Below are 24,380 nucleotides of genomic sequence, written 5' to 3' on the forward strand. Positions count from 1 at the left end.
GGTGGATGGTATGGATATAAGCTCCCTTTTAATTAAATTGATTAATTAAAAAATGGCATATGAATAAGTGTCATTTGAAATGAGTTATGGTTTCTTGGGCATGTGGTATTGAAAAGTCATGGTATTGTAACAAAGTCTATTTATAGATTAAGAATATTCATTGTAAAGTGGAGGTAAATCTCCATGGTTAAGAATCTCGTTCCAAGTTTTTTTAATGTATGTGTTCAACTTATATATAAATTTTTTTTGTAATTATTTATTAATAATAATAATTTAAAATAATTTTATAATTTATTTAATTTTATGATTTTTTATTTTATTTTAACATCTTGAGATGTAGAATGAAATATTTTGATCCTTGTGATGGATTCATGATGCATTGTCTCCATTGCTTTGGACTTTTCTCAAGGCATAGATCCATCTTAACTCTTGATCTACCAAGAGATGAGATGAATCAAATCTACCTTGGTTTAAATGTTTCAATTTTTTATTATAATTATCAGATATATATTTATTTTTAACTTAATATACTACTCATATTAAATATGGTTGAAGTTTTTTTTTTATGTATAACTTAAAATATTACTTATTGTGACATGAGCATCCCACATAGATATACCAATTCTTGTGAAATTTGCAATGATAAGATATATGTCTAAATTGAAATACAAGGTTGTAAATTTTATTGATTGATGTTGTGAAACCAAAAATTAAAAATAACTCAATTCTTCTTCTTCACCCTCTCCATCAACGACCTTTAAATGTCTTGATTTATTTTAACCTATTACCAAGTAATACTTGTTTTCTTAATAACCTTTATTGGATTGTCTAAGTTTGTCACAATAATAACATTTAACATAAATTTCTTAGATACATTGTTACCATTGTTTTGTTTCTCTTTGCCTTTGTACCATGCAATGAATGCATAATCTATGGTGGATGAGTTCAATGCCTCTCTCTACTTTAATCTCCTCTCCTTCCATAGAGTAAATGTTCATAACTATGTAAACATAAGTTTTCGAGTCTCCACAAGCACATGCAATCACTAAAAAACTGAATCAAATGATGGTGGTAAGCTTAATATCAACAAAGTAGTCATATCTTCATCATCTATTACCTTCCTAATATGAGAGAGATTAATTCTCCTCCTCACAATTTCATGGAAAACAAGAAAATTTTCACATACAATGTTTTTTTAGCTTATAAGGCTCCTTGATGGTTGGGCATAAGTCTGATGCTATTTTACATTCCTTACCAAAAATTAAAGGATTTTTTATTCACAATTTTAGAAGCATTAAAGCTTCACTATGTCTTTTATCATAGTCTTCATGATCAATTTTCGGTGTCCTTTCTCTTCTTATCATGGTTTGATCAAAATCTCAAAGCTCACAAATTATTATCAGTATCTTATGACTTTATAAATTGTAATTCTTTCTAGTCAAATTCTCATATTCTATAAATACTACATGATATAGAGTGGAGATTATTAACACGTTAGAAACTTTGAACAATGGCTTTCAATAATATTTCAAATTACCTACAATCTTCAACCCTATCAAGTGCATCACTTATACAACTTTAGCATGCACTTTTAATGTTCTAGTCAACTCACAATATGTAATTGTGCCTCATGATTTCCAACCTAGTAATAATGGTGTTATAGAGATTTTGATTTCTTACTTACCACTAGAGAAATTGTAAGATGCTTTGATGTAAAAAACTTAATCAATCCAACAAGACATTAACAGATTTTTGCATAAATGAGCATTTGTCTTCAATTTGACCTGAACTAGATTATGCGTGATATTGATTATGGATGAATGGAGCAATGATAATTCCATCAAGATAATGAAAGACTATAGGGAAATGATGTCAAAGATAGGGATATGGTGTTGGGAATAGATAAAGGAAATGATATTTGATCTCATAATGGTGGTGTGAATATGTAGTGAGAAGGAGAGAACACAATAATAATGGAAGAAAACTTAATACTAAAGAGAGTGGGTCAATCTACTTCCTATTATGAGAAAGTATAAAATGTGCATTTGTTACCAAACTTTATTAACTCAAAGAAAATCAAAAGAGTATTTAAAGAGATAAATCAAGGTAATGGGATTTGATATATATGGGATAAATCAAATTATTTACTAGTAAAAATCAAGCAATTGTTGGCATACTGGACTATCTCATGGCTAAATTATTTACCAACTTAGGTAGCTAATCTCTTTGGTGATCTCATGGATTGATAAAATTCAAAGGTGGTTCCCTCCCACAACTACTACTTCATACAACAATCATTTGTATAGATGAAATAAGTCTTGACAATCATTTGTGGTTAATCTAATTCAAGACATTAATGTTAAAGATCACTCCCTTTATGTTTCATGTGCTTAATCCTGTAGATGTCATAACCATTATATGAAGACGAAGGTGAATGTGAAGGTGAGGATGAGGGTGGAGGTGGGGGGAGATATCATGAAAAACACAAAGGTTGTGTGCTTTCAATGATTACTATAAACTAGTCTCAATATTAAGTTAAATTATGAAATATTTACTAGAAAGTAGTGCAAATGAAATTTTATGATCAATAAGTTGCAATAATTGTCTTCAAAGGATACATATTATAGAAACTTGCTATGATACCTTAAAATAAAAGACAATACAAATAAATACAACTTCCATAATTTTAATTTAGTTTTCAATAATTTGTTAGGTGGATGGTAAAGAGGTTTTGAGGTTTCTCATCATGGCTAGGGTGAAGTTGTTGGCATTATATGTCATCATGTCACTAGATATTTTGCTCAACCACCTGAGATAACCTCAATTGACATAGCCAATGATATTACTCAAAATTTGATATATAGTAGCATTTGAACTAGATGTTGCAAAGGAAATGTCATAAGTGAGTAGCCCATATAGAAGAAGAGCATAGATGAAAAAATATGTGAGATCTTATGTGATCTAACTATAGATAAATTTGAGTGAAAAATCATAATGATAGTTTGAAGATTTTTGTGGCAAGAATATTAGAATGATGAGTACTTGAAAATAACCATTACTAAATGTTTATAATTTTGGTGACTTAACAAGTCATTATAGTTATTATTACAAATACTTTAAACTTGAGGTCTAATATGGGTATATGTAAAATACTCTTAAAAAATGCATTTTCTATCCTCTACATTTTTAAAATGTGTTTTCCATCCTCTACCTTTTTAGTATCATGAAGATGAGAGACAACTGCATCCCATTGTGTTTTGCAATTTGTCCAGTGCCATGTTTCATAATGGAGATCGTGAGAGTTCAATCTTATTTTAAAAATGTTGATTTTCTTTAAACTAGTTCTAATATAAAGACATTTTTATGTTTTAGATTGGGTTAGATAACCGCAGTAAAGTACCTTAATTTATTTATCCCCTACTTAATTAAACCAAACTCACTCCTTTACTTTAAATGTTATGTTATTTTAATTGTATTGTCAATTGATCATTTATATTCTCCAATGATTTATCTAAGAATTAACATCTTTGGACTATTCCTCTCACACAAATAGTGATTGTAACTAGAGTTGAAAAATCATAGGTATTTTTGTCTTTGATAACTCATCATAGCCAGACTTTCAATAAGTAAAAACCTAATCCAAATTAAGATTATCATAGCCTTATTTTAACTAAATTACTTTTATAAAGACCTAATTTATATGTCATAAAGAAAACTTTTTAAATATATATTTTATTATAAATATATAAAACTTAAATTAATATTTACAAATTTATAATAAAAATTATAAAAAATTAATCAAAATACATTTAAAAATATATATATGTTTAATCAAAATAATATTTATATTTCTAAAATAATATTTAACAATACTTAAAACAGTAAATATTCACCCAAAACTTTAGATATTTAAAAAATCTCTAGTGCAGGATTTATTGCATAAAAAGAAGCAATGTGCTTTATACTAGTGGCCAAGCAGAGAAGAAAGAGAGGAGTATTAATGTTGAATTTAATCCAATATAGAGCTATGCCAGAGTCTAGATAGTTTATAACATGACATAAAAAATAACCACATGTCACAAAACCTCACAGGGCATAGCCTAGTCAAAGATGGCACATAAATTGTCACCGATATTAAAGACGAGAGTGAACGAGGATGTTCTCACATTAATCTAGGACTTGGAAATAAAGGCAACTTCTGGACTGACAAATTTTGTTATACAAATAATGCTCTACATACCATGTGTCTCACAATTATTACATCAAAGGGTAATACTTTTAGAGCCCAACAAGGTGTTTTATAGATTGATTTATGCCCAGAGTGGGGACTATTTCACATAGAGAAGAAAAGCCCTTTCTAACCATCAAGGCTATTGAAAGAAGATAAGAGAGGTTCTTTGGAGCCTGGTTATTGTCGAAGAGAAGTCATAGCTTTAGAGCCCATGTGGGAGTTTGGAAATACATAACAATGTATTAAGAGGATGAATTAATTGTCAGCTAGGTTGTGGTTTAGCAGTTGGATCATTGACCCAAAGTTTGTTCCCAAAGGAAAGGTATCTTGGGACATTTCATTTAACCTCTAACTTGGGAATCCTATCTTCTAGTAGTTGGATAGCAGGATTGAAGGGAAATTAGTCACAAACTTTGGCAAAAAAAATATAGTGTTAATGTAAATAATAACAAAAAAGAGGATCCATGAGTATATTTCACAAGGACATTAACACAACGGCTAAGTGCTGCAAATGAAACCTTCATTCCTAATGATTTGAATTTGAAAGAGTTATTCATGGGATCTCTGCAAGCCCAAAATTTGCATCGCATCCTAACCCTTCTGATCCCAACATACCATTGGACTCATTGTTCTCAATTTATATCCATCTTGGAGCTCAGAATATATCCCAAGCAACATAAAAGGTTGACATCTCTGTTTCAAATGACATCCCTTTGTAAAATATCCCTACAAGAAAGGGGATGGTCAGAGTATGACTATACAGATTTATTTTATCATATCTTGCACACCCTTTCGCCAAATTTCCACTTGATATAAGGCATCAAAGCGTGAGTACTCTTGCTAAGTTTACTATCTATGAATCTACTGAACCATTTAGAGTTGAGTACTCACTTTCAGTACCAATAGAAAATGGTGTGGAAGATAAGTTTAAAGGAAGAAGAACTAGTCTTGTGAGATGGGAAAAGTGTAAGAAGTGAATTTTGATAAAAAAGTTTGATCCAAACAATCAAAAGGAAACTATGTCGTTAGCAACTGATTTTTTAGAGGCGGTTTCAACTTGCTTTTTGCCTGAGCATCGTGATCTTGTTGTAGGTTTATATGAGGTGGTTAAGTTAATGAGTATTTTAGGTACTGATGATGATGCAGTAAATTTCCATTTTACACAAGATCTGGAGATATCTAGCTAAATGACCCAAATGAAACCTTCATTGCTGATGACTTGAAGTTGAAAGAGTTGTTCATGGAATCTTCTGCAAGCCCAAAATTTGCATGGCATCATAACCCTTCTCATCCCAACATACCATTGGACTCATTTCTCTCAATTTATATCCATCTTGGAGCTTGGAACATATCCCAAGAAACACAAAAGGTTGACATATCTTTGCAAAAGATTTCTGCAGGAAAGGGGATGGTCGGAGTAGGACTATACAGAGTTATTTTAGCATATCTTGCAAACCCTTTCGCCAAATTTCCACCTAATATAACGAACCAAAGTGTGAGTACTCTTATTGAGTCTACTATCTATGAAGCTACTAAACCAACTATAGTTGAGTACTCACTTTCAGTACCAACAAAAAATGTTGTGGAAGATAAGTTTAAAGGAAGAAGAATCAGTATGGTGAGGTGGGAAAAGTGTAAGAAGCAAATTTCGATCAAAAAGTATGATCCACGGAATAAAAAGGAAACTATGTCCTTAGCAACTGAGTTTGCAAAGGCAATTTCAGCTGGCTTGTTGCTCGAGCATCTTGATCTTGTTGCAGTTTTATGTGAGGTCGTTAAGTTAGGGTGTATTTTAGGTTTTAATGATGATGCAATAAATTGCAAGCTTACCCAAACTATGGAGATATCATCTAAGTTCCCCAAATGAAACCTTCATTGTTGATGACTTGAAGTTGAAAGAGTTGTTCATGGGATCTTTTGCAAGCACAAAATTTGCATGGCATCCTAAACCTTCAGATCCCAATATACCATTGGACTCCTTGTTCTCAATTTATATCCATCTTGGCGCTCAGAACATATCCTAAGGAACACAAAATTTTGACATCTCTATTTCAAATGACATTTCTTTGCAAAAGATTCATGTAGGAAATGGGATGGTCAAAGTAGGAATATACAGAGTTATCTTAGCATATATTGCACACCCTTTGGCCAAATTTCCACCTCATATAAGGCATCAAATTGTGAGTACTCTTGCTGAGTCTACTATCTATGAAGCTACTAAACCATATACAGTTGAGTACTCACTTTCAGTATCAACATAAAATGGTGTGGAAGATAAGTTTAAAGGAAGAAGAACTAGTTTGGTGAGATGGGAAAAGTGTAAGAAGCAAATTTTGATCAAAAAGTCTGGCCCACACAATCCAAAGGAAACTTTGTCCTCAACAACTGATTTTGCAGAGGAAATTTCATATGGCTTGTTTCCTGAGCATCCTGAACTTGTTGCGAGTTTATGTGAGGTGGTTAAGTTAGGGTGTATTTTAGGTTTTGATGATAAGGCAGTAAATTGCATGCTCTAGTCCAAAAACTTGCAACTGTTAGTAGATGATGAACATTTCCTCTCATCTATTTTTCCTACAATGAATGAAAGCTTGTTTCCATAAGAACCAGCGAGAGGATTCTATGGATGTAGCTCTAGTGACACAAAAAACATCTTGAGACCAACGAAGCCAATGAAATCAACTAGATTTTTTTCACTAGATTGTCTACAAGGATGGGAAACTAGCTTGTTTTTGTTTAAACAAACAATAACCAATATGGAATAATTTGCATCCAAGAGTATGAAAAAGAATTTGGTGAGGTTGTAATTTCCATTGGTAACAATAGATACATATAAAAAATATCTTCTGAAGCTGATAGGTGATGCCCACTTCAAATTAATGATTACTTCATAATTTCTCAGTGGTAATGAAAATAGTGGAATGGTGCCACTGAAGCCGGATGATTTACTTGGTAGTCCAAAACTCATGGAACATTTTGTAGTAAATGGAAAATCAAAGGAAACAACTTCATCACTTCCTTCAAGTGGTAATGGCAATGGTGATTTGGATGTAGAGATGCTGAAGTCAATTGTAGGAGCTATTGTTTTGAGCCTTTATGGGTAGAATTTATCATTCGGTAATCCACCTGATAGACCTAACCATGATATTTCTGACATTGGTGTCAACATAAGGCCTTAAAGGTGTGTCACTTCAGCTGTAATCTCTTAGAGGAGCTCATCCCTTCCAATAAAGTCCTAAATATTTACAGAATTGATAGTTCTAGGTCTTACAGAATAGCATAGAAAACATGGATATAACTGGAAATCATATAAAGTCCAAATGTTCTCACGAGTTCAGGAGGGTCCTTCAAGAAAATAGGACTCTGAAACATCTCAATATGTCAAACAATGGCATCAGTGATAAGGGTGTTTCCTACATTGTAGTTTCTCTGTTTTCGAACCATACCCTGTAATCCTTGCAACTTGAAAGAAATCCAATGGGAGGAAAAGGAATTGATCATTTTCTTTGTCCTCTTATAGATTCAAACTAGGCCAACCTGAAGAAAATAATTATCTGGAATTTTTTTCCATTGGGGGACCTCAGACTAAGATGGGTAGTTCTGGTGTAAGTGCATTGGTTTAGATGATCTCCACAAACCAGAGTTTACTAAAATTCACTATAAATGATGATTGTAGCATGGGCGCAACTGATTTCATCAAAATTCGTGTAGCTCTTCAAAGAATTGCAACTTTGAAGTCCTTGTCTTTAAAGGGATGTAAAGAAGTTGCAGGAGATGCAATACTTGAAGCAATTATGGATACATTGCAGGTGAATCCATGGCTTGAAGAGATTGATCTGAATGGAACTCCACTTCAAGCCTCTGTTAAAACTGATTGTGTTCACCAACAGCTTGGAAAAAATTCCAATTCTGAGCCACATATTGATTTCTGGAAGACATGCCCATGAAAGTGCCCAAAACTACTAGTGTTTTCCTCTGTGGACAAAAATTTGCAGGCAAGATTTATGACTTTCCCTATTCAACCTTAATTAATTTCTCACTATACACAAAGGTAAAGGAAACGATCCAATCTTCTTCTATATATTGTGGAAATATTCAATGAGGAGGATGATAATGTATTATATATAATACTTAAAAACAACTATAGATAGATATATAGATCGATCATGCAATGACCACGAGGAAGATTATTCATTATTTGGAATCAAATAAAATATGACCTAAAAATAGTTTTAAGCTTTTCAAAATTCATAAGAGTAAGAAAATTTTACAGTTTCTAAAATTAGATGATGTATCCTTGTTAAGAATGTTATTGGGTATTCCATGATAAATTGGAAAACCAAGATTGATTTTTCCAATTCAAGTGACCAATACCTACAATTTTGGTTACAAGTAAAACAAATCTATGTAATTCCATATTGTAGGTGTTGCTCGAGCCAAGCTTCCATCAGTGGACCAAATAAAAACTCTTTTGCACCCAGTTGAACCCATCACAAGAACTCAATGTAACAAAATCAAGGTCTTGGAAGATGATGATACTAGAATCTAAATTTGGGAGCTTGCGGGTCAGCATGAGTTCCATGCTTTTCATTATCTCATGTTCCCTGGTCCTGGGAGCCCATCTTTCTTTCTCATAATTTTTTTCCTATTCAGAAAACCAGACAACAGACATTCCAAAAAGCTTCAAGAACTTGAAGAAGATATAGTATATCAGCTAAGATTTATTGTTTCCAATTCTAGAAGAGCAGAATCCTTTCTCACTCATGTCATAGTTGTTTTCACTCATATTGATAAAACTTTTGAAAGTTTAGAATTTTACTTATCAACTGTCCAATGTGTTTACAGGCTTGAGGATTGTTTCACTACCTTTTTTGAATTATCCCCAACCGTATATATAGTGGATGCAATGTCATCTAGTTTAGTGAATGAGGTTTCTCATCATGTGCAGCAAACAGTGAAAACAATTTTAGAAAGGGTTCCCAAAATTTACTTATGACTTAAGAGTGTTGTTGTTCAATTGGAAATCTAAGCATTACAACAAGCCAGTTATGAGATGGGAAGAGTTTTCTCAACTGTGTGAAACGAATATTCCATCACTAAGAATACAGTCTCGCTATGATGACCCCACAAAGGTTGAAGAGAGGCGAAGAGCCATAGCATGCTCTTTGCATAAAGTTGGAGAAATCATCTATTTTGAAGAGCTTTATTTCATCATAGTCGAGTGTGAGTGGTTTTGTGAGGAAGTACTTGGACATCTAGTAAGACTGAACAACAAAAGTGAATCTACTTTAAATCGAAAACAAAGGGGCTTTACAACTAGAAAAGAGTTGGAGTTTATTTTAAGACAATATTTATAGGGTTTAGTACTTGGATTTGGTCCCATAATTTTTGAGAATGTGCACCCAAGTCACCTTGTGAGCATGATGTTGAAACTAGAACACTATTATGAACAAGATCCTCGCAATCACAATTTGAAGCTTTTCATACCTACAATACTAGAGGAAGGTTGGTAGAAGCCACAAACATGGAAGCTAGGTGGATCAAGCTACATCTACACTGGATGCCATTTTGAGTGCAATGATTCAAATCACACTCCTGGATTCTTCCCAAAGTTGCAGGTAGGACCCTTTGATTTTAATACTTGAAAATACACAATGAAAATAGTCAAACTGGAGTCTCTTTTATCTATGAGAAGAATAGGAGACATGACTAATTTATTCTAAATATCATAGATCTCATGTCCTATTTACTGCTCAACCTTGAATAGAGTTGAAGCTGGATATCATATTCCCTGGGGTGGAAGGCATAATATGTTAGATTCACCCACTTATCCATTTAAGGAAAACTGATTCGAGATTGTAATAAAGAGCTTCTACCTGAATATTGTGAGCCATTACGTAATCATTCCCCCATGTTTGTTTACTTATCTATCTCCCCAGGTAAATTCCCGACTATTACATGCAAATTGGGATACAATGCTTATGCCTCCAACGTATCCCTTTGTTCATGGAAAGCAAGGAACATAGGGAATGCATCAAGGAACAAAATGAATGCTTCCATATGATTCACTCTAATTATCCAACAATGTTTCAATGACCAGTTTGGAATCTATCCTGATAATCAACTCTCATATCTCTCTTTGTAAGGCAATATTTAAGCCTCTTAGAATTGTTCTAAATTCTCCTTCATTATCAGGACTACATTACAGTTCTTCCATGTTTGAAATAGAAAAACTATTAGAGAAATTTCATAGATGGCTACTTGTGCCAACAGCCACGGATTTTCCTTTATTTCCCTATGAAAATGGAATATTTAAAAATCCAATAGGATACAATCTAGATTAGATTCTATCAACAAAGAGTTGGAATGAACCATAAAATCCTTCTATGGAATGAAGAAAACATAACCAAAAACATATTATTTTCGACCAGTTATGGCTTGTCCACACTCTCGACCCATCTTTTAATGCACTTCAATAAAACTTATCAACTAGTTACTAGCCCACAATAAGTTCTTCTCCACTCTCTCGATCTCATCTTTGAAAAATTTCCTTGTGTCTAGTCTATCCAATTGACATTACAACGAATATTGGTAGGGAGGAAAATACCACTTTTCATACTTTTCGCCTTTTAGTGTGAAATGATAGTCATTTAATTTGTCACAACTGACCATTAATGATTAGGATTTCTCTCTACGTAAAGAGGTTTCAAGATACAAATGAAATATATGGTTTCCATGAGCCAAATCTTCCCAGTGAAACAACAGAAACTAAGTAAATGACTCAAATCTTGGAATTTACGAATTTAAATTTTCTACACCTCAAAGAACCGTGGAACCCACACGGAAACAAATTATTTGTTTGGAAAGCTTCTGATATAACAAAACTCAAAGAAAATATGCCTCACTATGAGAAATTTAGAGAAAAGAAAATCATAATTGATTTTGTAGTTTGTAATCAATATTGGTGTCCAACAGTGGGATTGCTTAAAACTTAAGCCCCAAGGAATGTTGTATTCATCACAACTGGCATGTATTCTCTAAACCAACATGTCAATGGCTGAAGAGACCAGGATATAGAAATAGTTGAGGACACTTAGAAGATTTATAAAAGAATGGTGCAAACTCACATTTAAGAAATTCAAGTAAGAAACCTTTTTCTATTTGCAATCCATACCAGCATTACATGTAGATGCATAATGGGAAACTCCTTCCCTATAAATGATATAAAAATACCACCAAGTTGTCTAGAGTCAATATCTCCATTACAATATATTACCTAGAGTAGATATGAATAGATAGATCTCAAGCCTCAAAGTAGTTGACCAGGCATTAATATCCATTAGTAGCTTAGCTTACATAATCTATATTTCCCTCGAGACATAAGGTCCAAATGGTAGTTGCTTTGGTTATAGGATCCCACAATAGTGTTTTTGTTGCTACCAAGAATGGAATTTGAAACTTGCATTAGGAAATTTCTTCACTTTAGCATCAGACCGCAATATTATATCCCAAAGTTGCCCCTACCTACCATCCTTTTTTCTTACCTCTGGTTTTGTTGTTCGACTACCTTACTATGTTGGTTCCACAGAAGAGTGCCCGTCATTTAAGAATGAGTGGAGTGAGATACAAGGAACAATATCAAATTCCCTATTATTGTTTATCAAACTGGATATCATTCATAACAATTAATTCCTTTCGATATATTTGATATCGATATCTAATAGTTTGATTTGCACCTTATCTCATTTTTATGGCCACCTTTTTTATCTGTCATGGGTGCACCTCTACAACAAAATCTTGGGGTCAGATAACAAACAAACTGCCACTTACAAACTTGAGAATAACCTCATCTCAATAGTCATCAATGGCATTGACATCCGAGTTGAACTCATAGCGAAATGGGCTACTATATGGATATATTGGCTTGCTCATCACAAGACTTGAGTGAGACTCTTAAAGTTTTGAACTAGGCTGTTGTTGAAAGCATTCTAAGACTTTGTGCATCATATGCGAGTTTCCAAGGGGTACTATTAGTTCAAGTTACTTTAAGGCCACAATGTATGCAGGACCTTCCACCACCAAGGTATAGGAAGGACCAATTTGTTCTGGTGGAGTATTTGAAGCAAGAGATACTCTCAGTTCTAGTAGATAACATATATAAATATCATCATAGCTGGAGTGTTTTTTGTTGAAGGAGGGTATAACATCTTAGGGGATGGATTAAACTACGCAAGGGACCTTCTTGGAGAGGAAGAATTTAAGGATGTATTGTAAAGATGATATCACAATCTTTACAAGCTCTTTGTTGAGCTAGATGTGCCATCAAGTAATGCCATCCCCATTTGTCAAGGTGCTCAGAATGATGATGAAGAAGAAAATGAAGATGAGTCTATGTCTCCTACCATTGTTGGGATAGAAAAGGGGGTTGAGAAGGTATTAAAGAGACTAAATATTATTGAGAGGGGCCTCTAGGACATCAAGCAAGAAATTCAAGGACTGAAGTATTATGAGCGCAAACTTATGATGTAACTCCAGAAAAAATTGAACAATTTGATCAACTTCTCAATCCAACTGGAAGAGAGAAAAGTCCCACACATGATTTATTTTTTCAAAGCGGACAGCGGCTTTGCAAAAAGGTTGATGAGAAATAATTTTTCTGGCATGACTGCACTGTAATTACATCTGTTATGTGAATACATGCACAAATTGCATGTTTTTTACGGCCAACTTAGGTACAATTTAATGAAAGTCGACAATAAAACAGTGCAGAGCATCCTTCCATATCTTAACGAGTTCATGAAAATCCCGTAAGGCATGAGTATACTATACATGGACATTAATACGTGGGATTCATTGGGAAATTTGAATATCGACTTCAATATAAAGGATATATAGGGCACATTAAATATGGACAGTAATACTGAGCATTTAAACCAGGAAACCTTTGGGCACATTGAATAGAGACATTATTACAGATAATTTAAACCTGGAGTATGCATCTAGGTTGCTAAGAAGAGTTCACATAAAAATGACTATGGAATCTGAGATATGCAACCTTAAGGACCATATCGAACCAGAGGCTATACAGGTTTGCAATGTGTTGGTTGTAATCAAACAATAACACAACCACAAAACATGACTAATGAAACCAAACCAACAACCAATCACAACAAATCCAAATCTACCAAAGGCAAACAAATAGTACCGCTGAGATTGTGAATTGAAGGAATAATTTTGGCTTCCAAGGATTTGATTGACACCACTCGCACCTTTCTTCCTCTCGCGTGCATTGTTGGAAGAATGAACAAATCCATCAGACAAATACCCATCCTAATCTGCAGATCCACATTCGCTTGTCCCAGAATAGTGATTGACATTGTAGAGTGAATAGTAATGGTCAAGATTTCCCATACTAAAGCTCTTTCTCATGCCGACCATGCCATTGTTTGTAGCAATGAGCATGACCCCAAAAGGTTATTAGTGAAAATTGCTTTCTTATATTTCCATATTTTTCCTTTCACAATTTCGAATAATGGAAGCTTCTTTGATCTCTTCAAAGATTTCCATCAACCCTGACAACAAATACCCCCTTTCTCAGCGTCTTACAATACAGGTCACCCATACCAAATCTACCACTATATTTTGTATTGTAGGTATTCCTCGTCACCTCTGCTATGAAACACGCCTCGACAATCAAGAACGTTATCCAACAAATAAAGAATAATATGATCACCCATGTGTGAGATCCGCCAGGTTTGAGAATGCTTCCACAGCACATGCACCTGGTGAAGGCCAGGACAAGAGCCTAGCTCACCAGAAGAATGAAAAATGCCTCAACTCCATACCAAGTAGAGATGTTTGAATTGTACACATAGAAAGTTGCCTCATCGTACTTGCGTGGAGTCATGACTCTAGTGCTCCTCCTACACTCTGCGGCCACTGCGAAGCGGAAAGCAATGAGATTGAAAATGAAGATGATGAACATAAGCACCTTTGACGCCATTGTTGTTTGCTTGTTGGCGGAACTTGAGATCAACCCTGGGATCAAGATGATTGGACAGATAACTTTACCTTCTTCCTTGGAGTCTTATAACTAAATTTGTAACTAATTTAATATCGGTCGAATGAATTGGATGCCTCGAATTATTTTAATTGTCTAACATCTACATCAAGGGCACAAGAATGTACACGTAATCTAAGAGGAGAGTTCTTTTGGGAGGGAAACGTATTACGACATATTTATATTAACTATATATTTTTAATTTTTCTAAACTATTCTTTATATATATATATATATATATATATATATATATATATATATATATATATATATATATATATATATATATATATATAGCAAATCTAACTAATAGACAATGATTTTTTCTTTGAATTTAAGAATACAATTTTGAACAAAATTATGTATTTTTTGGGGTTTTAAATGGACTTTTGAATACATAAATAAAACCTATAAGTACTTGAACTTTACAAATTAAATAATTTAAATTTATGTTTTTTAAAAAACTCTAGAAAATTTTAAACAAAATTAACCCAAAAAACCATTTCATCTCTTATATATAGATATATTATTTACATTAAATATTTTAAACATTTAATTAATTTTAAAATATTAATATATCTTGGAGTTTTGATTTCCTAAAATTAATTTTTGTTTTATTTTATTCTTTTAATTATATAATTATATATATATATATATATATATATATATATATATATATATATATATATATATATATATATATATATATATAACTTTTAACCTTACATAATTTGAAAATTCAATATTTTTTAGTTACCGCCACATAATGCGTGACATTCCTATTTGGTGCACAATGTCAGAATCTGTCAATCGGGGAAGACCCATAAATTATTACGGATGTAGGAGAATTTACCGATATACGAGGGTGACCGCCGTTAGGTAAGAAATTCCGGAGGCTCGGCCGCTAGACTCACCTTCAATCGTCGAATATCGAAGGGCAGGGATGGTGCTCTCCAACCAGGGCATGATGCTTAATAAGGCATAGAGTGGGGAAGAATAGCGACATGTGAATGGACATTGTTGAAAACAAGGGTGGATGATAATGAGTTACAATTGCAATAGTTAGTTATGTGTACTCTGAAAATGGATATTTTGCTATGGTCAATCTAACACATTCATTAATTAGATGACAACGAAAGAGTTTCGAGCCCAAGATGAACCAACACGAATCTTTTCTACAAGACTGAAATTGCCTAAATTATTCCTCAATTAGTGGAAATAACCATTTCCCTCCTCTGATACCTAAAATACATTGTAGGAGACTGATTCTTCAAGTAATTTAATATAACTAACAATTTCCCCAAAAGATGCAAAGAGAGGCTGATAAAAATGTTAAATTGAAAGAATTGCATTTTGGTTCAAAATAATAAATATTATAATAATTCAATCATTCAAACTAAACCTAGTCAATAAATTGCCTAAAATAAAATATATCCTTAATCAAAATTATACAAATTATTATTCTTCATTTCTCTCAATTATTTATATAATAAAATCCAATCAATCATTCGAAATTGAGCACATCAGGCAGGCCAGTCCGCTTTGCCTACAATAAAACTCATTGGGTTTCCAAATCCATAGGTTGAGATTGAGCCCCCGCTTTGCCCACAATAGAACTCTCTGGGCTTTCAGACCTATAGGTTGAGATTGATCCACAGCCTGTTGCTACTGGTTTTGCTAGTAATTCAAAGGTCTTCTAAATAACATGATGTGTGGCTCAGGACGATGAATGGCATAGTGCACCCATCCACGAGACTACTGAACTCCAATGCTTTCCATTCGTTCTGGACCAAAAAGAATATCAATTTGGTTAAAATTATTAATATGTTTATAACAATAAAAATAAAAAATAAAACAAACAAACAGATTATCGCATTAAAAATGGCATTTGAAAACAAATTAGGCATTGATTACCACATTGGGAAGTTGGCAAAACAGATGCCTTTGCATTAAAAATAGCATTTGAGAAAAAAATGCGGTGCTTACCTCATTGAGAAGTCAATTCTTGGGAAGCAATTTGGTAGTGTCTGGAGGGAGAACCACATGTTAGGAGATGACACATAATGCCCAATCATCAAAATAATCCATTTGGGTGAAATAAAACCCTAATTACATATATTCAACTCACCACCTAGACAACCAGCAATCAAGCATACCCACACTCAAAGATAAAACTATAAATATCTCAAAGAAACTTTGATATGCATCTGATTGTAACTGACCAAAAGCAGTGGTCAGGCATTTATTTAATATATGTCCAAACTTCCAAGAAATGATTTGCAATGTAAGAAAAACATGGACACATCGTCTCCTTCTCTGCATTTATTTAAATACCTAGCATTCTAACTTTAAAGGGACCTACATAAATTCATGGAAAACCTTTAATCTAGACATCAATAGGTTGTCTTGGGTGGAGGGCCATGATGACAAAGAATTTCGAATACATCTTATAAGGAGATTTTGAAGTTAATAGATATGATTGCGGGATTGGAACAATCGTCGATCCTTCAGTTTAGCAAAAGAAAATTTCTTAATAAATTCCAGATATCATGGGCGACGATTCCTTCAATTTTATTAAGATATTTGACATTGCATCCTTTTATATACTCACTGTGAGGTTCTTATTTTCACTTGACAGAAATCAAGCAGGTCTAAAACCAAAGGCTTTTCCAACAAAGAATGAAAAGCTCAAAATTGGATGCAAGGTTTGCCCCTATCTTAAGGGCTATTCCACGACTAAGAATACATGTTAATTCATGACAGGCATCACTAACATGGTTTGAATACTTGAAACCTTGTGTTGCTTTTATCGCTTAAGTGTTTGGAGTAAGCTTGTTCTTTGTCGCATTAAAAATGGCATTTGAAAAGAAATTAGGTGCTGATTACACCTTGGGAAGTTGGCAAAACAAATGCATTTGCATTAAAAATGGCATTTGAAAACAAATTAGGTGTTCATTACCACATTGGGAAGTTGGTAGAACAGATGCATTTGCATTGAAAATAGCATTTGAGAACAAAAATGTGGTGCTTACTTCATTGAGAAGTCGGTTGTTGGGAAGCAATATGGCAGTTTCTGAAGGGAGAACCACATGTCTGGAGATGACACACAATGCCCAATCATCAAAATAATCCATTAGGGTGAAATAAAACCCTAATTATAGATATTCAGCTCACCACCTAGATAGCCAGCAATCAAGCATACCCACACTCAAAGATAAAACTATAAATATCTCAAAGAAACTTTGATATGCATCTGATCGTAACTGACCAAAAGCAGTTATCAGGAATTTATTTAATATATGTCCAAACTTCCAAGAAATTATTTGAAACGTAAGAACAACGTGGACACATCATCTCCTTCTCTGCATTTATTTAATTACTTGGCATTTTAACTTTAAAGGGACCTACATAAATTCATAGAAAACCTTCAATCTAGACATCATTAGGTTGTCTTGGGTGGAGGGCCATGATGACAAAGAATTTCAAATACATCTTATAAGGATTTTGAAGTTAACAGATGTGATTGCAAGATTGGAACAGTCGTCGATCCTTTAGCTCGGGAAAAGCAAATTTCTTAATAAATTCCAGATATCATGGGCAACGATTCCGTCAATTTTATTAAGATATTTGACATTACATCCTTTTATATACTGACTGTGAGGTTCTTATTTTCACTTGACAGAAATCAAGCAGGTCTAAAAACAAAGGCTTGTCCAACAAAAAATGAAAAGCACAAAATTGGATCCAGGGTCTGCCCTTGGCTTAAGGCCTATTCTACGACTAAGAATACATGTAAATTCATGACAGGCATCACTAACACAGTTTGATAGTGTTGATTATTAAGCATACATCTATTCCATAGAAAAAGACAGAAAGTGAGTACATGACCAAGCCTCTGTATGTGCGCAACATAAACTAACCCCATCATTAAATCCACACATGAAAAAGTATTACAATATTTGAAGAATGCACCAAACCCCATACAAACTAGGTGTCTAAGAGATGAAACTATCATTTTGCTCAACGATCAACAATCAAACTTCGTTCAATAGTCTAACACCACAAATCTACGGTCAACAATAGGACATGGCATCAATTGAGGCAATTCATTTCAAAGGGAAATGCTATTTTTTAATATAGTTTTTTTATTTAATTTTTTATATTAATATTGAAAAAATATATTTTTAATTTATTTATATTTATATTCAACTTTAATTCAGCATTATTTATTATTTATTTTGATAAATTTTAAATATATATTAGTGAATAATTTATTATTTATTTTGTTTTTTTTTAATTAAAAAAATGAAAAAATAGATGAGTTTTAGTAGCTTTTAAAATTCATTGACTTTTTTGGGTTTTGGCTTAGAAAATGACACTAGAACAAAAATCTCGGCTTATAAAGTTGACGAGGTGACATTTAATCTTCATTTTAGATAGATAATGTATTGATTTATTTTTCTTTTAATTTCAATCTTTCCAAATTTTAATGTTACACCTAAAAACTATATATTGAAATATTTCTTAATATTACAAAATTTAATATATTTTTTTAATAAAATATTTAGAACAGTTTATCAATCAAATTTGAAATAAATTTAAATCCAAAATTTTATCATTGAATTTTGGTTAAAAATAGGAAAAAGAAAATTCTACTTCAGACAACAAAAGATTTCCGATTAACTTTAGTCTCTGGATACTTCAGGCACAGCTCCACTCAGATTTCTCAAGTTACTCACCGCCGATGCACAATTTATCGATTTTCGTCATTGCAGGCGCAACCGTCTCAAATCTCATCTTCCAAGGTATATATAATTACTATCTTCTTGAATGTTGATCTATACAGTACAATCCTAAACAAGTAAAATATGAATTTCGGTGGCTTTGTTAAGCTGCATATGTTGATGTAGACCGCCGGAAACAACTTATTACCCTCATTTTTACAAGGTTGTTGCAGAGCCCCATTTTTCTGGGCATTAATTCTTGATGCATAGATGTATGTAAAATGTTGAATAGCAGACTGGATTTTGTAGCTAATAGATACTTTGTTCTTGGCTCTGCAGTTAAATCATACCGGGTTAATATCGAGACATGGTCGAGGAATGTTTTTTTTTTTCAATATGGAAGCCTGCAAGAAAGCTTAATGGAGAAAGAACCCAATCTGTATAAACCACAGGCTGCAAAATTCACAAAGAGTTTTCCCCTGTTGCTAACCAATCAAACCAATAGGAGTTCCTTCATCCAAGACATTGTATTTCTTCCTCAGGAAGTCCTCTTCTTAGTACGCCTGTCTTCTACAAACTCCAATCTGATATCCCACAAATCATCCCCCAGCTGTTCATTCTCGCAACAAATCCATACACCAGTGAATGCCATCGAGTATTTACAATTTGTATATTCTATCCAACCACGAGCTGCAGTCGAATGCCAGGTTCCTCCCCTTGCAACCCATTGGTCTGCAACATCAGTGGCTGTAGTGGACACAGCTAATTATAGCTCAGATTTACCAGAGATCATCACAGCAAAATTGGGTTACTTTGATCATTCCAGACCCATCAAATGGGATTATATGGTATATGAGAGCTTGGCCACAAAGAGGGATATTGTTGTATTTTCCAAAGGGATTAACCATAGACAAGGACTCAACATTGAAACCAAATATCTACGCTGCATATTCAACAATACCATTGAAACTATGGTCACACACTGCACAAGAAGTCATTAGACGCGGGCATCCCAATGAATGAGTTCGTTATCAGCTCATTGCCTCCGAAATCACTCTTTGAATCCATGGGAAATCCATTCCTTCCGTCGCTTATTATAAAATCCCTCCATCTCATCATTCAAGCAAAAGTAGTACTCAAGATAATGCACAGAAAATGAGACTACTCTGTGCCTACACCATGGTGTTCATTAGCCCTTATTTCCTTTCCGTTATGTTATGTGGATAAAAACACTGTATCGTTTAATTGAAATTTATGGATGGATTTGAATCATTGGCCCTTATTTCCTTTCTTTGGGTTCATATCATTCAAGCCTTTAGTTCGCTTGACCATGATGCCTCAAATTCAGTACTCAGATAAATACACCGATGATACTTATGAATACAGGTTTGTAACTCAGAGCTTGCGCTATTTTTTTTTGTTAAAGAAAATATTTTTTTTGCTTTTTGGCTAGATGGTGGACATTCAGATCCACTCAACCAACCGCATACTACATCTATCATTGACAACCTCCTATTGATTTAACCCTATAGATACATACAATTGCAGTTTCCCTTCATTGCCACTGTAATTTGGAGCCTGGTTATTTATCATTCAAAGTTGCAGGGAAAGGAAGCTGAAGCGCTACAAATCCATACTTATTTTGGAAGCTGCCTCTCGTAAGTTGCTCAATGTAATACACCTCTTTTAGTTGAAGAAGGCATACAGAACAGTGTATGTGAAGGCCGAGAGAAGAGTGATCAATCACTACAAGTACCAGGCTTGGAGTGAATTCAAGGCTAAGTTTCGAAGGAGGGTGTCTGTGTATGTCGTGGATTGGAAAGAGTCTAAGAATGTTGTGTCCCAAGATCGAGCTCCAGGCCTTGGCAACAGGGCCATCAAACCCCATGAATGGGAGAATATGTTCTGCCAAGTGAATGACAGTGCATTGAAGGAGTTTACACGTAGAGTGTTTTCTTTGAATGATAAAGAACCAGGCTCCAAATTACAGTGGCAATGAAGGGCAACTGCAATTGTATTTATCTATAGGGTTAAATCAATAGGAGGTTGTAAATGATAGATGTAGTATGCGTTTCGTTGAGTGGATCTGAAAGTCCACCATCTAGCCAAAAAGCAAAACAAATATTTTATTTAACAAAAAAAATAGTGCAAGCTCTGAGTTACAAACTTGTATTCGTAAGTATCATCAGTGTATTTATCTGAGTACTGAATTTGAGGCATCCTGGTCAAGCGAACTATACCATCTATAAGGTACAAATTTGAATGATTTGATGAATTGAGAGGTTCCTTTGAGAATAGATGAAATTAATTTGTCTGTAATCTGCATGCAGGAAGATGTTCAACTTCTTAAATAAATAGGAATGGCCGTGTATCATTTTTATATTTCCTGGCAATGTATATTTCCTAGTAAGTTGAATTAACGAGCAGTGATATCGTTATAAATAAATCTCCAATGTATTTTAAGTAACTGTTGGATTCCATAATTCTCACATTTCCATTATTTGTAAATTTATAGAGGGTTCTCCAAGACACAACAGAGTCGATGAACAGGGAATTTCTCATTACAATCATCTTAACAATGAGTTGTTCTCAGAATGGTATTTAAAACTCAAATTATTTACTTGCCTCGCACAAAGATTTACATGTATGTGGCTTTCCTACACACGAATATGATTTTTCATGCAGGTATAGAGCCTTTTGTGACTCTGTTTCACTGGGACATGCCACAAACTCTGGAAGACGAGTATGGGGGATTCCGTAGCAAAAGAGTCATGTAAGATTCATCGCCATAATTCTGTTGCATGCTTCTAAAACGTAAAAATAGATCCCAATTATGATATATATTTTCTTTTTGGTCTAGGGAGGACTCTGGAATATTTATAGAAGAATGCTTTCGATATTTTTGAGACCACGTGAACTGTTCACCACCTACAATGTGGGGCTTCATGCACCAGGTTGTTGTTCCCCCGGATTTGGAAATTGCACAGCCTACAATTCTTCAACAGAGCTTTATATTGTATCCCGCAATATGCTTCTTTCACATAATGACACTGTCAAAATATATAAGATTATATCCTTTTTTTAAATCAGAGTACTAAAATTGAATTAGAGAGAGCAGACTCAAACTCATAAACACAGCAACTTAAAACACTTAGAACTTTAGAACCTCGTAACTTATCTTCATTTAATCACTTATCTTCATTCAATCACTGAACTGATTTTTATACACAGAGGAAATTTCTGGAATCGGTGAGGCGGTAGCTTCTCTAAGAAGCTATCCAGCTCTTCAGAATTCTTCTCCAGAAGACGTCGACTTCTCTAGAAGACGCTAGGTTCTGTATTAATGTTGGTGGTTGGATTTATCAATGTTTTCCAACAAATTAAATATGGGTTCATACAAGTCTTGACTAAATGTTGGAAAATGAAATTCAGGGAAAGCAGAAAGGTTCCATAGGCATGTCACTTATTGTGAACTGGATGGTGCCATTCAAAAAATCATTGCTTGTTTAATAGGCTACCCAGAGAAAAATTGACTTCAAAATAGGATGGTATGTGAAGCGTGCAATTTGTTCTGCCAAGTGAATGACAATGCATTGAAGGAGTTTACAGGTAGAGCGTTTTCTTTGAATAATAAAGAACTAGGCTCCAAATCACAGTGGCAATGAAGGGCAACTGCAATTCTATGTATGTATAGGGTTAAATCAATAGGAGGTTGTCAATGATAGATGTAGTATGCGGTTCATTGAGTGGATCTGAAAGTCCACCATCCAGCCAAAAAGCAAAACAAATATTTTATTTAACAAAAAAAATAGCGCAAGCTCTGAGTTACAGACCTATATTCATAAGTATCATCAGTGTATTTATCTGAGTATTGAATTTGAGGCATCCTGGTCGAGCGAACTAAAGGCTGGAATGATTTGAACACAAAGAAAGGAAATAAGGGCCAATGATTCAAATCCATCTAGAAATTGCAATTAAATGATAAAATATTTTTACCTAGATAACGGTGACTAGCATTTAAGACAAATAACGATAAACCTAGAAGTAATCCCCGTAAAGCCTGATTAAATATATAAAATGAAGGAATCCGTTCTACCGTGATCAATTCATAGCCTGAAATACAAAAATTTAAACAGGCTTTTTATAGATCCGAAAAATGTGGGTAAAGGGTTAGTTAATGCCAACTTGGTGTATAGTGGATAGGTCGAATTCCGCCCTGAGAACTTGAAATGCCCTGCAAACAGCGGTGGAAAGCTCTGACAAAACCTTGAACCGAAAATTAGTGAGCGAGAACCTGAGATTGGGCGAATGAGATGGCGCGTAAAAGGTCGAAATGACGAACTTAGTGAGGAATAAACTAACCAGCGCGCAAGGGCAAAAGGAATACAACCAGGATAATGACAGAAAAACTGCTTTTAATCGTTTGGCTTCCCACGATCTTCGGGTTCCCACGATCAACGATCAAACTTTGTTTAATCGTCTAACACCACAAATCAACGGTTAACAATAGGACACGATGTCAGCTGGGTCAATTCACTTCAAAAGGAAACGCCTTACGGCGTAATAATATTATTATTAAAATCAAAACTATTTGAACAATATTATTAATAATTAGCTATATAAATTATTAATAATTAGCGATATAAATATTTAGTAAAAATATAATAATATTATTATTAAAATCAAAACTATTTGAACAAAAAATTGATCAATATATTTTTGAGAAAAACTTTTGTAAAAAAATTTACCTTTGTGAATGTAAAAATAATTAATTCAAAAATTAAATTAAATTAGACATTAAGATCGAAAGGAGAGCCGGAATGAACAAAAATAGATTTAAATTGTGATTAAAATAAATGACTCCCAAAGAAAATTAAGGATAGATAAAAGACTAGATATAGTAGAATAAGATTAAAAATCCTTAAAAAGTAAAAGAAAAAAAAAGAACAGTAAGGGGAATTAAATGAATCAATAAAAGAAAAAGCATAATTTTGAAAATTAATTAATTTTGGAGTCGTCTAGTGAGGAGGAGGAATTGCCCGGATGGTTAAAAGTAGTCGGAATCTGGGAAAAAAAAATTCAAAAATTCTTGTACAAGCAGTGTTTGAATCATGTTTTCGATGGTGGAAATGGATTCAGCACCATCGAAAACGTAGAGGACATCTAAAATTTTGAAGTTTAACAACTATAACATGGATTTACAAAAATTCTTGCCAGATTTTCTCTAAATATAACCAAAATTCCCATAACCTCCGCCTCGTTAGACTACGCAATTAAGTTTCATTTATGGCCACGTAATATGTGAGATTGCTATTCCAAGGTTAACTTTGAATTTGAAAGTACATGCAGATTCCTGAACACTGTCTAA

The 24,380-nt window shown here is 33.7% G+C and overlaps 1 pseudogene; it reads left to right on the forward strand.

The window, feature by feature from the left end:
* Positions 1-7,149: 7,149 nt before the first annotated feature.
* Positions 7,150-24,380, forward strand: part of LOC149158144 (protein TORNADO 1-like) — a 103,856-nt pseudogene continuing 86,625 nt past the window's right edge.

The sequence above is a fragment of the Pinus tabuliformis genome, chromosome 5_2 (assembly GCF_031772625.1).
Source record: "Pinus tabuliformis cultivar Carrire ecotype Pingquan chromosome 5_2, CPIR1, whole genome shotgun sequence".
NCBI lineage: Eukaryota > Viridiplantae > Streptophyta > Pinopsida > Pinales > Pinaceae > Pinus > Pinus tabuliformis.